The sequence below is a fragment of the Euleptes europaea genome, chromosome 2 (assembly GCF_029931775.1).
Source record: "Euleptes europaea isolate rEulEur1 chromosome 2, rEulEur1.hap1, whole genome shotgun sequence".
Classification (NCBI taxonomy): domain Eukaryota; kingdom Metazoa; phylum Chordata; class Lepidosauria; order Squamata; family Sphaerodactylidae; genus Euleptes; species Euleptes europaea.
Genome location: NC_079313.1, coordinates 1,991,779 through 2,007,799, shown reverse-complemented (window position 1 = coordinate 2,007,799; position 16,021 = coordinate 1,991,779). Strand labels below are relative to the sequence as shown.

Sequence of the window (16,021 nt, the reverse complement as noted above, 5' to 3'; positions counted from 1 at the left end):
ACTACACCACGCTGGCTCCTTCCCCTGCCCAAACCCCACCCTTCCCGGCCTCCACCCACTAACCTCCAGGAATTTCCCAACCCGGAGTTGGCAGCTGTAGTTTGGGGTGATGACCTCCCTTGGAAAGGCCCTGGTCATGACCGCCAAAGCCAGATTAAACCAGGTAACCAACCCAACGGCAGAACCGTAAGCAGAATCGAGCCTTTCTCGGTGTAGGATTTGGACAGCCGGGGCTGGGAATTAAAGCCTGCATCTGCTTAGGAATAATCAATCCCGCCAGCCTAATTTTTTTTGTATTTTTTTTTTTTGAACATCAGAGCTCTGGCGAATAACAGCGGCGTCTTTGGAGCCGGCCCCCAACACACAATGAATGTTTGCACAGTGGCTGGAATTAAAACAACAGTTGAATAACCGCTGCTTGTGCAGGACTTGAAAGGAATTCTTCCCTCCCCCTTTGGGGAGATAATGAGGCATGACAGCAACGGAAAATCCCCATCAGCGGCTCGGGCTGCTGACATCCAAAAGCCTTAACCTGCAAGGTGCTGGAAGGAGAAGAACCCGGCCGACTTACAGGGGGGAAGAGGCGGCTGGGATTGCGTTCTAGGCGCATCCGGGTCTCCCTACGGTCCCTGTTAACCTGGGGCAGTTTCGATGCTCCAGCACCTGCTTAGATTTCTTGGTAGGTTTCGGGAATTCCCTTTCAAAACACACCACAGTTTAAGAAGGACGTAGACAAGCTGGAGGGGTCCAGAGGAGGGCAACAAAGATGGGGTGGGGTCTGGAGACCGAGTCCTATTAGGAAAGGTTGAAGGAGCTGGGTATGTTTAGCCTGGAGAAGAGAAGACCGAGAGGGGATATGAGAACCACCTTCAAGCACTTGAAGGGCTGTCGTAGAGAGGAGGGTGCAGAGTAGTTTTCTGTGGCTCCAGAAGGTCGGACCAGAACCAATGGGTTGAAATTAAATCAGAAGAGTTTCCATCTAGACATTAGGAAGAACTTTCTAACAATTAGAGCGGTTCCTCGGTGGAACAGGCTTCCTCATGAGGTGGTGAGCTCTCCTTCCTTGGAGGCTTTTAAGCAGAGGCTAGATGGCCATCTGTTAGCAATGCTGATTCTATGACCTTAGGCAGATCATGAGAGGGGGGGATCTTGGCCATCTTCTGGGCATGGAGTAGGGGTCACTGGGTGTGTGTGTGGGGGGGAGGTAGTTGTGAATTCCCCGCATTGTCCAGGGGGTTGGACTAGATGACCCCTGGTGGTCCCTTCCAACTCTATGATTCTATGAGAAGTGGTGCGCTGGAAGCTTCAGACCCTAGCTCGGGTATCCAGCTCCAGGATGGGAAGTCCCTGGAGATTTTGGGGGAGATTTCAGGGATGGCACAGTTGGGAGAAGGGAGTATAACGCCAGCGGGATATAACGCCACAGAATCCACCCTCCAAAGCAGTCAACTTCTCCAGGGGAACTGATCTCTGCCATTGGGAGATCAGTTGTAATTCAGGGGGAGGGGGATCTCCACGCCCCACCTGGAGGTTGGCAACCCTAGGCCCTGTCCATGAACCAGCGTGGTGTAGTGGTTAGGAGCAGCAGACTCTAATCTGGAGAACTGGGTTTGATTCCCCCCTCCTCCACATGAGTGGCGGACTCTAATCTGGTGGACCGGGCTGGTTCCCCCACTCCTACACACGAAGCCAGCTGGGTGACCTTGGGCTAGTCACAGTTGTCTTTGAACTCTCTCAGCCCCACCTGCCTCACAAGGTGTCTGTTGTGGGGAGAGGAAGAGAAGGCGATTGTAAGCCGGTTTGATTCTCCTTAAAAGGTAGAGAAAATCGGGGTATAGAAACCAACTCTTCTTCTTCTCAATGCACAACCTGCCATTATGTGCATGACAGCTAGGCTAGGTTCATCTTTAACCATGGGATACTACATTAAGACCACTGCAATTTTTCCCTTTGGTAGATGCTGAACCCGAGCCAGCTGCACAGACAGGCAGAGAAGAGAGGCATTTAGCAATAACAAACCAGTCACGACCAGTACCACAAACACCAGGATGCTTCTGCACTTGGGGAAAAACTAAGATTGCCCAGTGGCTCATTCAATATATATATTTTTTAATCTCACACATTCCAGACGCATTTCAGGCAGGCCAAATCATCCCACGGGGGCCTCTCAGACAGGGGGGCCTTGGAAGGGAAGGAAGGAGGGAGGGTTGCCAACTGGCCCCTCTAGCTGTCTTTTTAATATCACTTTGATCTGCAAGCAGTCGTCAGGTGATGTTCACTTCATGCCGTGAAAACCACAACCAACTGCCCACTTCTGAATAGGAACACTTTGTTAAAGGGACAGGACGCCCGCCCCCCACAAGTCAGCAGGAGGGCTTGCTTCGACTCCTGGCCGAGCTTCTAGATCAGGGAACATAGTGGGACCCAAGGCATGGGGTCTTCGTGGACCCATAGGGTTGCCAACCTCCAAGTATTAGCTGGAGATCTCCTGCTGTTACAACTGATCTCCAGGCGACAGAGGTCAGTTCCCCTGGAGAAAATGGCCGCTTTGGCCATTGGACTCTATGACATTGAAGTCCCTCCCCTCCCCAAACCCCGCCCTCCTCAGACTCCGCCCCAAAATCTCCAGGTATTTCCCAACCCGGAGCTGGCAACCCTATGAACCGACCACACTCCCCGTTCCGTCCTTCCTTATTAACCAGTAACTCTCACCCAGCCTGTGTTTTATGTTGCCGGTTCTGATGGACGTCAGAACCCAGTTTCAAAACAAATGCAGACCCCTCAAGTTTCTGTGTAGTACCGTCAAGCTAAAGTTGACTCATGGCGACCCCAGCAATAGGCTTTCAAGGCAGGTGAGAAGCAGGTTTGGAGCCAGCGTGGTGTAGTGGTTAAGAGCTGTGGTTTGGAGTGGTGGACTCTGAACTGGAGAACCAGGTTCGATTCCCCCATTCCTCCACATGAGCGGTGGAAACTAATCTGGTGAACCGGTTTGGTTTCCCCACTCCTCCGCATGAAGCCAGCTGGGTGACCTTGGGATTCGAACCTGGATCTCCCAGCTCCTAGTCCGACACCTTAACCACTACACCACGCTGGCTCTCTTGCCCCTCCCTAGGACTAGGAAAACAACAGCCTAAGGCAAATCCTACACATTTGAATCAGCTGATCCAAAGTTGTGGAATTCAGCTTTTCTCTCGGCACAATCTGGATTGCTTGCTGCACACTAACACCATCAGCATCTTCCTTTCTATGCAAGGAACACTTACCCGGCTTGAGGGGGGTTCTGAGATGTGTACCCCAGCAGCCACACATCCCGAAGGTCCAGGAACAAATAAAGAAAAGAAAGATTTCATTAGACTCCTGCGTGAGAATCCCCCACAAGGCTAAACAGAGCTAGAAAGGGTGGGGGAGTGAAGGAGGAGAGCTAGGGTCTCAGGCAGTAGCAGGGTTGCCAACTGTGGGTTGGGGTATACCCTGGAAACTTGGGGGGTGGAGCCTAGGGAGGGCAGGGTTTGGAGAGGGGCCTCAGCAGGGTATAATGCCATAGAGACCACCCTCCAAAGCAGCCATTTTCTCCAGGGGAACTGATTTCTGTTAACCTGGAGATGAGTTGTAATTTTGGGAGGCCTCCAGGCCACACCTGGAGGTTGGCAACCTTGAGGAGAGGAGAAGTAGATAGTTTGCCATCACATAAATCTGTGTTTCCTTTAACAAATAAGCCTTTAGGTAGAGGTTTCAGTGTTGTATTATTACAACGTGCATTATTAGGGTTGCCAGCCTCCAGGTACTAGCTGGAGATCTCCTGCTATTACAACTGATCTCCAGCCGATAGAGATCAGTTCCCCCGGAGAAAATGGCTGCTTTGGCAATTGGACTCTGTACCCCATTGAAGCCCCTCCCCTCCCCAAACCCGCCCTCCTCAGGCTCCGCCCCAAAAACCTCCCGCCGGTGGCAGAGAGGGACCTGGAAACCCTATGCATTATCCTGTTGAAATGCCTACAACTGCCCTGCAAGGTTATTGTTAGAGTGGCCAGGTCGCTCTTCACCACTGGCGGGGGCAGAGCCTAGGGTTGCCAACCTCCAGGTGGTTAGGAAACAAAATAAACCTGGTGCTAAGAATCCGAAGGTACTACAAGCACAAACAGCATTGATGGCTAAATACTGCAATTGTATAACACAATGTCTTTTTATGATTTCAATGTATATAACCAAGTTATGAATAAACTTGTATAATGTATACAGGTATCTCAAAGAGTATTCATTTCCAAACAAATGCACAACTTGTGAATAGTATACATAGATGGATACAAAAAATATCAAGGATGACAGTTGAATTCTCTGATATGTACTTAAAATGTCCATATATTATCAGAGCTTGCTTTCACAAATTCATGCATAGAAGATGCCACAGGATTCCATGAGATGGGTTTCCGGTACTATACCCATTTCACCTTTACAGGTTTCTTCAGTCAAAAAGAAATCTGTATGTGGCTGCTAGGCAAGACACCTGTCCAAGAGCTGAAGAATGTATCTTCTACTTCAAGTGGATGGCAGGCTGGCTCACTGGCTCATCCCCTCCCCAAACTTTGCCCTCCTTAGGCTCCGCCCCAAAAATCTCCAGGTATTTCCCAACCTGGAGCTGGCAAATCTACAGACGCTCAGTGCCCATGAGAAATACAACTTACAGCAATCAGTGAAACCCCACTGAAATGAAGAAGAAGAGGAGGAGGAGGAGGAGTTGGTTTTTACGCGCCAGCTTTCTCTACCACTTCAGGAAGAATCAAACCGGCTTACGATCACCTTCCCCTCCCCTCCCCACAACAGACACCCTGTGAGGTAGGTGGGACTGAGAGGGTGTGACCAGCCCAAGGTCACCCAGCTGGCTTCACGTGCAGGAGTGGGGAAATCAACCCGGTTCACCAGATGAGAGTCCACTTTTCATGTGGAGGAATGGGGAATCAAACCCGGATTCTCCAGATCAGAGCCCACCGCTCCAAACCACTGCTCTTAACCACTACACCACGCTGTAGGGGTGAACAGAGCCACAATTTTTTCAGCCGTCTGTCAGGCCTTTCCGTTTCCCCTAATGCTGTCTGCTAAAATGTGTCTAATGGGAGGAGGAAGGGGGGAGAGTTCGTCTTTCACTGTCAGGGGTCAAAGACCTGGGGCAAAACCCAGCAAGGTCTGCCTACAGGGTGGGGGGGGGGGGACGTCTCCTTGCAGGTTAATTGCCCGGCTGCAGAGAGGAGGGACCAGGGCCCTGCTCCGTCCTCCTCTCCCGCAGGCAAGCTTGGCTGTCGTCTGGGAGGACAGCCTGGGCAACTCCTGGCCCCGCAGAGGAGGTCAGGGGGAAAGATGTTTTCTGCGATCCTCCCGACGGTTTTGGAGTGGTGGTTAACGGCAGGGGTTGCGCAGCAACGGCGAGATGATAGAAAAATTAATTGGCATGGCTGGCCTAATTAGCGGGCAATTTGCATGCTATGCAAATGAGGTGACATGGGCTTGTGGGAAATTGTAATATGGAAACTCTTGCCGGGGACTGGGCGTTTTGCTGCTTGCTCGGCCAGACCTCAGAACTCAGTTTCCTTAAATTTTCGGCTTTCGGTTTTTAAAAACCAAAATTTCTAGATCTCGTGACTGCGTGGGGGGGACGTCTGGTGACATCTCAGAGGCCGGAGGGGCCGGAGGATAAGATTTCTAGGGGTCAACATGTAGATTGCAAGTACCCTGAACAGCTTATTGGCTCTCCCTAGGATGAACAGTAGGGTTGCCAACCTCCAGGTAGTAGCTGGAGATCTCCTACTATTACAACTCATCTCCAGCTGGCAGAGACCAGTTCCCCTGGAGAAAATGGCTGCTTTGGCAATTGGACTCTATGGCACTGAAGTCTCTCCCCTCCCCCTAACGAATAGCGTTAAAATGTATGCTGGAGAACAAGACATAGGGTTGCCTGGTGCCCCCCCCCCCTTGCCACTAGCGAAGGATGGCAGGGTGGTCTCACCAGATCCAAGTTGGGAACTCCTGGAGTTTTACGGATTGAACCTGGGGAGGATCGAGATCTCAGTGGGGTACAATGGAGTCTCTGTCGGCTCGAGATCAGTTGTAATAGCAGGAGAGCCCCAGCTAGTACCTGGAGGTTGGCAACCCTATCTCGTAGGCACGATGGCTCCAGACCGTTGAGGGCTTTAAAAGGTCAGCACCAAAACCTGATTTGGTAGTCTGGAGCCAGTGCACCTGGCAGAGCACCGGTTGTACATGCGCTCTCCGAGGGGTCCCTGCGAGAGCCCACACCCCTGTGTCCTAGTCTGGACCAGTTCCTCCCCTGCAGTCTGGCGAATGTGCATTCCTGAAGAGCTGTTAAAGGGCTGGTGGAAAGACTCCCGAGGGGCCCAGTGTGGATCCTGGGCTCTAGTCTGCCTACTTCTGTTCTAAAACGATGACCACACAAGTGCCAAAAATATCCCAAAAAAGCAGCAGAGTGCTAAAAATCAACAGCCTATAGATCTGGTACACTTATAGGTCACTCGGGTCTAATTTGGGAACAAGTACGATTTAGCAGGCCACATCCGTGGTGTTCCTGCTGAATCCTGATTATCGTTCTGAAGAGAGTAAAGGAAGAATTTTCTAACAGTCAGAGCGGTTTCTCAGTGCAACTGGCTTCCTCGTGAGGTGGTAAGCTCTCCTTCCCCGGAGGTTTTTAAGCAGAGGCTAGGTGGCCATCTGTCAGCAATGCTGATTCTGTGACCTTAGGCAGATCACGAGAGGGACGGCATCTTGGCCATCTTCTGGGCATGGAGTAGGGGGTCATCAGGGGTGTGGGGGGGAGGTAGTTGTGAATGTCCTGCATTGGGGGTTGGACTAGATGACCCTGGAGGTCCCTTCCAACTCTATGATTCTATGAAAGGTTTTGAAACGTGGCAGATGCAAATAGGACATCTTCTAATGGTAATAAGAAACAGAAATCACTTACATAGGAAAACATTGTCCTGCTTTGTGGAGCAGGGAGAGGAAGCAAAACATCCAGTGGGATTATACTGCTACGATTACCTTTACTTTGAAAGGTAAAGGTGTTTTTTTAACACAATACATTAAAAAAAACAAGATTAAACACATTAAAAGCATAATAGGCAGAACCAGAAAAGGAAGACTTTTAAAAACCAGCTAGTCAACAATAACTAAGAAATCAGATAATATAAGAGGGAGGGGAGAAAGCCAGCCTGCAATAGTGGTGAATGTATTGGACTAGAAAAGTGGAGGCCTGGGTTCGAATTTCTACTCAGCCACAAAGCTCACTGGGTGACTTTGAGCCAGTCAGACTCTCTCATCTTCACCTGCCTTACAAGGCTGATATGAGGATTCAGTAGGGAAGAGAGGACCGTGGATGCGGTCCTCAGTTCCCGGGAGAAACAGCTGGATAAAAATAGGAAGGAAGGAAGGAAGGAAGGAAGGAAGGAAGGAAGGAAGGAAGGAAGGAAGGAAGGAAGGAAGGAAGGAAGAAAGAAAGAAAGAAAGAAAGAAAGAAAGAAAGAAAGAAAGAAAGAAAGAAAGAAAGAAAGAAAGGAAGGAAGGAAGGAAGGAAGGAAGGAAGGAAGGAAGGAAGGAAGGAAGGAAGGAAGGAAGGAAGGAAGGAAGGAAGGAAGGAAGGAAGGAAGGAGCACATCTTCACTTGGTGTCAGAAATGGAGAGATAAAATAAGAATAGGGTTGCCAACCTCCAGGTGGTGACTGCAGATCTCCCACTATTACAACTGATCTCCAGGCGTCAGAGATGAGTTCACCTGGAGAAAATGGCCACTTTGGAAGGTGGGCACTATGGCTTTGAAGCCCCTCCCCTCTCCAAACCTCGCCTTCCTCAGGCTCCACCCCCAAAATCTCCAGGTATTTCCAAACCTGGAGCTGGCAACCCTACACACAGATGCTAGCGGAGAAGATTTCCAAAGAGAAAATAGATGGTTTGGAAGGTGGACTCTATGGCATTATAGCTTGCTGAAGTCCCTCCCCAAGCCATGCCCGCCACAGGCTCCACCGTCAAAATATCCAGGTATTTCCCAACTCATAGCTGGCAACCCTAGATAAGAACAAGGCGGATGGAAAGAATAGAAATTGTATTTTAAAGTACTGACCGATTGGGACACCACCACAATTTTTAGTTATTATTTCTCTGAATGCATCGATTTTAGCATAGTTTTATTTTATATATATTCATTACCAATCCAGAATTTTATTAACCTCCTATTTCCTTTACTATGTATCTGTGGCATCCTTGACATGTTTGTAACAGCCTGTGGCTAAATGCAAATAAAACTATTGTAAACTGCTCAGCAAAAATCAGGATCTACGTCTAGCAATTATAATTTGGGGCCTAAAAAAACTAACATATAAAGAGTTAACTTTCTGTTTGCTTGGTCGCCTAGTGGCAACCAGCCCTCGCCACAGGAGACCAGGTAGGGTTGCCTGGTCCCCTCTTTTGGGGTGGAGCCTGGGGAGGGTAAGGTTTGGGGAGGGGAGGGACTTAGAGGGCCATAGAGTCCAATTGCCAAAGCAGCCATTTTCTCCAAGCGAACTGCTCTCTATCGGCTGGAGATGTTGTAATAGCAGGAGATCTCCAGCTACTACCTGGAGGTTAGGAATTCAGTACAGAGGCATAGTATTTATGTAGTGATAACTTATACAATTGAAATACAAAATGACTATACAAAAAGGATGGTATTCCAATAATTGCAAAGTTCATAAAATAGTTGTAAATCTCGTAAGAGTAAAGCCAGTCTTCAATTGGCTTTACTCTTACGAGATTTACAACTATCTTATGAACTTTGCAATTATTGGAATACCATCCTTTTTGTATAGTCATTTTGTATTTCAATTGTATAAGTTATCACTACATAAATACTATTTTCACTTTTGCATAACAATGTCGCCTCTGTACTGAATTCCTTATCTCCTTGATATTAGTACAGTGGTGCCTTTTTCTCCCCCACTACCTGGAGGTTGGCAACCCTACGACCAGGGGAAGTGGCAACTGACAGCCCCGGGTTGGGCTACCTGTCTTTATCCTTGTGAAGTTTCACAAAGATTTGTGACCAAACCTCTTCCCCCTTTCACACACACACCCCGCTTCCAAGGGACCCTTTACGGGCCTCGTCGCCACATGGAGTCCCTGGGTAGGAACCGTGCCAACCTTTGCACAAAGGTTCAAAAAGAGAAGGCCTTTATTTCCTCCAGATTAACAAGGATGCCTGCCAAAAGAAGGGCGGTGGGCTCACAGATGCTGGACGGAGTCCCACAATGCTTTGCAGCCAAGAAAGCGACTCGGGGCTTGCCAAAAAGTCTTTGGCTTTGATCAGGCTTGCATGCAAAGCAATTCAGAACAAAACCGGTGGGGGGGCATTTCACACACACACACACACACACACACACACACACACACACGAGTGTTGCAGACAGCCAACTGGTGTGACTCCAGATTCCACATTTCTGTAAGCACTTTGTCCGCGGCACGTTCACACCCCAGCTCAAGAGGTCTACTGCTAGGGGTGGGGTAGGGTTGCCAACCTCCGGGTGGTGGCTAGCCATCTCCCGCTATTGCAACTGATCTCCAGCAAGGGTTGCCAACCTCCAGGTAGTAGCTGGGATCTCCTGCTATTACCACCGGAATCCAGCCAACAAAGATCAGTTCCCCTGGAAAAAATGGCCACTTTGGCCATTGGACTCTATGGCGTTGAAGTCCCTCCTTTCCCCAAACCCTGCCCTCCTCAGGCTCCGCCCCCAAAACCTCCCGCCGGTGTAGTGCCCAAATATATAAGGGCTAGTATAAAACTATACTATATGCACACATATATACACATGTAGATGTTTGGGAACGTTGGCATCCACAACTGTAAGATGCCAACAGCTTACACTTGCTTGCCTAATGAGAGGGATGTGCTTGATTTGGAGCACCTGCAGTATCCATTATCTATACTTAGGACTTTAGTTTAGGTTCCTGGTTAGAGATCAGACACTTTCCTATGTTACGCCTTCGGACTACGCTAATAGGTGATGCTAATTAACGAGTAGTAGAGACCTAACATGCATTGGTTCTTTTGTAATATGAAATATTTCCTTGTAAGGCAAGGGCCTTCCCCCGATCCTAAGGTATAAAGGATCAATCCTTTGCTTTGTTCTCTTGTGGGTTACCCTGAGTTTTGACTTGTGGGCAGCCCACCCAGCTCAGCTTATTGGGCTAAATAAAAGATCTGTCACTCTTAACCTCCTCCTTATCTTTTATTGAATGCCACAAGATCACTGGTGGCAAAGAGGGACCTGGCAATCCTATCTCCAGCCGATAGAGATCTGTTCCCCTGGAAAAAATGGCCACTTTGGCCATTGGACTCTATGGCATTGAAGTCCCTCCTCAAACCCCACCCTCCTCAGGCTCCGTCCCAAAAACCTCCAGGTATTTCCCGACCCATAGCTGGCAACCCTAGGATGGAGGGAGCAGTGTTGTCAACCTCCAGGTACCACCTGGAGATCTCCCGCCATTACAATTGATCTCCAGGTGACAGAGATTACTTTCCCTGGAGAAAATGGCTGCCTTGGAAGGTGGACTCTATGGCGTGGTACCCCACCGAGGTCCCTCCCCTCCCCATATCCCACCCTCCTCAGGCTCTACCCCCAAAATTTCCAGGTATTTCCCAACCCTGAGATGGCAACCCTACTGGGCAAGCAGGCAAAGACAGCAAATCGATATTGAGTGAACCCCCCTGCCTGCCCTGAGCTGTGTGAACGCTGCTCAAAGATAACCCAAATTCTGCAAGAAAAGGTAAATTCTGTGACCTGCTGAAATCCAGAAATTTGTAAACTTAAATTATGGATTATTTATTCTGCTGGACACTGAAAGCCAACCTTGGGACCCTTTGGAAATCTTCTCCGCCTGCTTCTGGGTGCAGGGTTGCCATCTCCAGGTTGGGAAATACCTGGAGATTTTGAAGGCTGAGCCTGAGGAAGGCAGGGTTTGGAGAGGGGAGGGACTTCAATGCCATAGAGTCCAATTATCAAAGTGGCCATTTTCTCCAACTGAACTGATCTCTATCGGCTGGAGATCAGTTGTAATAACGGGAGGTCTCCCGCCACCACCTGGAGATTGGTAACCCTACCTACCATGGTCAGAGATCATTTTTGGTGAATTGTGGCATATAAACGGCTGAGAACCAGGATGGTTGAGAGACCAGCTCCGTCCCTACAATCTTAACTAAAATCTCCAACATCTTCGTCTGCAGACCTCCATTCAAGAGTGGGCAAGGACGCAGGGCAGGGCTTTTTCGGCCGTGGCCCCTCAGTCTGTGAAATTCTCTGCCTCACAAAATATAACACACATTTGTGAAAATCCTTGCATGCTCCAAAGAGATCTCATTCTGCAGATTCTATTGCTGAATCCCGATTTCTGCGAATGGCTGCCACTTTTTCAATGCTGCCATTTTTAAACACTACATTGCTGTTTGGGGCAACTGCTTTTCTTTTCCTACTGTTTTTGCTCTTTTAAAAAAAAAAAAAAGCTTCACAATTTTTTAAAACTTCTATCTTACGCTGCGCTCCCTTGTGTGCCATTTTATAAGACACAAAGATAGGGCAGAAATCTTCTAAAATCTAAATTAATAAAAAAACACACATAGGTAGGAAATTTCTAAACAAATATGCTCCCCAACCTCTAATAGATACAAACAACAGCCAGTAAGAGATAAATTGCAGACACGTTTTTGTTTTGCTGAAAACATTGTTCTGAATTTTGAGCAGGGTTTTCTTGTTAGTCCCCCCTGCCAAAAAAAACCTGCCAATTCAAAATTCAGAGAGTTGGGGGGGGGGAGTTGTCGACCTCCCTTGTTTTCTTTTTGAAAACGGCAGCTCTTCCCACTCCAAGATTTCCCTTCCCTTTCACATCATCGCTGTAGGACTGGTAGTCATAGGGTTGCCAACTCTGAGTTGGGAAATTCCTGGAGATGTGGGGGTGGAACCTGGAGAGGGTGGCGTTTGGGGAGGGGAGGGGCTGCAGTGGTTTATAATTAGGGTTGCCAACCTCCAGGTACCAGCTGGTAATCTCCTGCTATTACAACTGATCTCCAGCCGATGGAGATCAGTTCCCATGGAGAAAATGGCTGCTTTGGCACTTGGACTCTATGGCATTGAAGTCCCTCTCCTCCCCAAACTCTGCCCTCCTTAGGCTCCGCCCCAAAAACTTCCCGCCAGAGGGAAGAGGAACCTGGCAACCCTAAGGAGAACTGATGTTTGCAATCTGCAGATCGCTTGTAATACCAAGATATCCCCAGGTTCTACCTGGAGGTTGGCAACCCTTGCGACTCAGCAGTGAGGGAAGAGCTCACGTGCTCACAAGCACTCACACCGCAATTTGCAAAGGGCAAAGTTGGACAACCCCGCTGCTCTAACACAGTGGCCGGTCAAAGTGTGACAGAAGGCCAAACGTCCGCCTGGAGAATCAGCCTGGGGGAGCTGTCGAAGGAGGCGAGTGGAAGGTGGACAGATCAGCCCTGTGGGGGATGGAGGTGGGGGGAACTTTTGGAAATGTGTGCCTGTGCAAACGCCATTGAAATGAGCAGCAACATACCCAAGAAGAGCTCAATAAAACAACCCATGGCAAATTCCATGCTGGCCATAATTAGACGAGGAATAGAGAATAAAACTGCTGCTATCATACTGCCCTTGTACAAATCTATGGTGAGACCACACTTTTGAATACTGTGTACAGTTCTGGTCACCGCACCTAAAAAAGGATATTACAGAGCTGGAGAAGGTGCAGAAAAGAGCAACCAAAATGATTAAGGGACTAGAGCAACTGTCCTATGGGGAGCGGTTAGGATGCTTAGGGCTGTTTAGCTTGGAAAGAAGGCGGCTAAGGGGAGACATGATAGAGGTCTATAAAATTATGCATGGGTTGGAGAGAGTGGACAGGGAGAAGTTTTTCTCCCTCTCCCATAATACTAGAACACGGGGTCATCTGCTAAAGCTGGAGAGCGAGAGATTCAAAACAGATAAAAGGAAATATTTTTTCACACAACGCATAGTTAAATGGTGGAACTCCCTGCCCCAGGATGTGGTGATGGCTGCCAGCTTGGAGGGCTTTAAGAGGGGAGTGGACATATTCATGGAGGAGAGGGGTATTCATGGCTGTTAGTTAGAATGGATACTGGTCATACTGCATACCTAATCCCTCTAGTATCAGAGGAGCATGCCTATTATCTTGGGTGCTGTGGAACACAGGCAGGACAATGCTGCTGCAGTGGTCTTGTTTGTGGGCTTCCTGGAGGCACCTGGTTGGCCACAGTGTGAACAGACTGCTGGACTTGATGGGCCTTTGTCTGATCCGGCATGGCCTTTTTTATGTTCTTATGTAAACCCCCCCCCCCATGTAGACACAAAGTCTGTTTAGCCTGAAGAGGAGAAGATTGAGAGGGGATATGATAACCATCTTCAAGTACTTGAAGGGCTGTCGCACAGAGGAGGGGGCCAAGTTGTTTTCTGTTGCCCCAGAGGGTCGGACCAGAACCAACGGGTTGAAATCCAAAGAGTTTCTGTCTAGACATTAGGAAAAATTTTCTAACAGTTAGAGCGGTTCCTCAGGCTTCCTCGGGAGGTAGTGAGCTCTCCTTCCCTGGAGGTTTTGAAGCAGAGAGGCTAGATGATCATAGAATCATAGAGATGGAAGGGACCACCAGGGTCATCTAGTCCAACCCCCTGCACAATGCAGGAAATTCACAACTACCTCCCCCCTCCACAATGAGATGGAGGCATCTTGGCCATCTTCTGGGCATGAAGTATGGGTCACTGGGGGTGTGGGGGGGAAGGTAGTTGTGAATTTCCTGCATTGTGCAGGGGGTTGGACTAGATGACCCTGGTGGTCCCTTCCGACTCAATGATTCTAGTCTATGATTCTTTTTTTCCATTGCCAGTTCTCAGGCACTACCTCCGAAAAGAAACTGAATGTTGAAAGGATGCCTTTGGACATGTGTAAAGCGCTTTCCTCTTCACCGTGCAGTAACCACAATCTTCCCTTTCAGGACCTGGGATGGGGGGGAGGTGTGTCAGGCCCCAACATTACTCCTATTAGCTATTGTGTCCCCCCCCCCCCGCCACCCTGCCAAGTCCCCTTTTCAAAGTCTCTACGCACGGGGATGCAGCTGTTCCCTTGCTCAGAAATAGAACCAACCTCTACAGATACGGAATTAGCTTCATTAGTCATTTGTGCAATCCCCCACCCTCAAAAAATCTCCCTGTTTGAACACACAGCTGCAGGGGCATGTGAAATATCGGCGGGGGGTGGGCAGGAACAGTACAGGCTTCTGCCCTTGACATCTCTCGCCCACAACCAAAGCACAGCTTAAATGCACAGCAATGTTACTGTGAAACGCAAACAACGATTCCATGTAATGACCACAGCTCCCATGAGTATTTTGCACAGAGTACCAGACTGCAAGATCCTGCCCCAATGAGTTTACAGTCTAAAATGTGAGAAGACAGCAAAGAGATTTGAAGCATAGGGTTGCCCAATCTGGGTTGGGAAATTCCTGGAGATTTGGGGGAAGGGTGGGATTTGGGAAAGGGCCTGAGAAGGTATAATGCCATACAACCCACCCTACAAAGCAGTCATTTTCTCCTCACAACAAGCCTGTGAGGCAGGCTAGAAAGGCAGTGTGTGACTGGCCCATGGTCATCGAATCCTAGAGTTGGAAGGGACCACCAGGGTCATCTAGTCCAACCCCCTGCACAATGCAGGGAATTCACAACTACCTCCCCCCCACACACACCCAGTGGCCCCTACTCCATGCCTAGAAGATGCCCAAGATGCACCCCCTCATGATCAGCCTAAGGTCATAGAATCAGCATTGCTGACAGATGGCCATCTAGCCTCTGCTTAAAAGCCTCCAGGGAAGGAGAGTTCACCACCTCCCGAGGAAGCCTGTTCCACCGAGGAACCGCTCTAACAGTTAGAAAATTCTTCCTAATGTCTAGACGGAAAATCTTCTGATTTAATTTCAACCCGTTGGTTCTGGTCTGACCTTCTGGGGCAGTAGTTGTAGAGGTCAGTTGTAATTAGGGTTGCCAACCTCCAGGTACTAGCTGGAGATCTGCTATTATAACTGGTCTCCAGCCGATACAGATTAGTTCCCCTGGAGAAAAGGGCCGCGTTGGCAATTGGACTCTATGGCATTGAAGTCCCTCCCCTCCCCAAACCCCACCCTCCTCAGGCTCTGCCCCAAAAACCTCCCGCCTGTGGCGAAGAGGGACCTGGCAACCCTAGCTGTAACTCCGAGAGATCTCCAGTTCCCACCTGCAGGCTGGCGACCCCTTGGCACAAGTGTTGGTTTTGTATACAAAAGCCGATTCAGCCCTCCACCACGTGCTGCTGTGACCAACAACCGGGTGACAGGGGAGGGATTATGCAAGTAAGCAGAGGCTAGATTTTCCTGGGAGAAAGAGCCAGCAGGGCTGAATTTACCCCCTCAGTAAACAGCAGCTATTTACTTCCAACGGGGGAAAGTCAAGGGGTGTCTTCACCATAAGGTTGCCAACCTCCAGGTAATTACAACAATAGGATCAATATTAAGCAAACAGTATCAAGTGTATTCAAAGTGCAAAGCAGCGATACGCAAACATAAACAATGTTGCTGAACAACAAAAGTGTACTATATACAGTATTTACAACAAATAGTCACCACCAGATTCATTCATCAACCTATTCAGCTTACTGATACTAATAATGTCCGTAGACTCAAAGTAAAGCGCCCGGCTTCATCTGTTACTTGAACTTCCCTTAAGAGAGTAATGCCGAATGTCCGGTGGGGACCACACCTGAACCCAAATTGTTCAGAACCGGATCAGAGAGAGGAACGCAGATCCATGGTATTCATTGCGTTTCACCTAAGGCTTCATCAGCCTCAGTTTCTCAAGTCGCCTGGTTCACTTCAGTCAGTTTTCAAAACATGCTCAGAGAAGCGAAGTTAGTTTTCCAAGGCTTGAAGCCGGGCGCTTTACTT

General features: G+C 48.9%; 1 protein-coding gene across 1 annotated transcript in view; it reads right to left on the bottom strand.

Moving 5' to 3' along the window:
- The window catches only part of TLE2 (TLE family member 2, transcriptional corepressor), a 57,015-nt gene that overhangs the window by 25,016 nt on the left and 15,978 nt on the right, over positions 1-16,021 (bottom strand). The gene's annotated exons all lie outside the window — the stretch shown is intronic.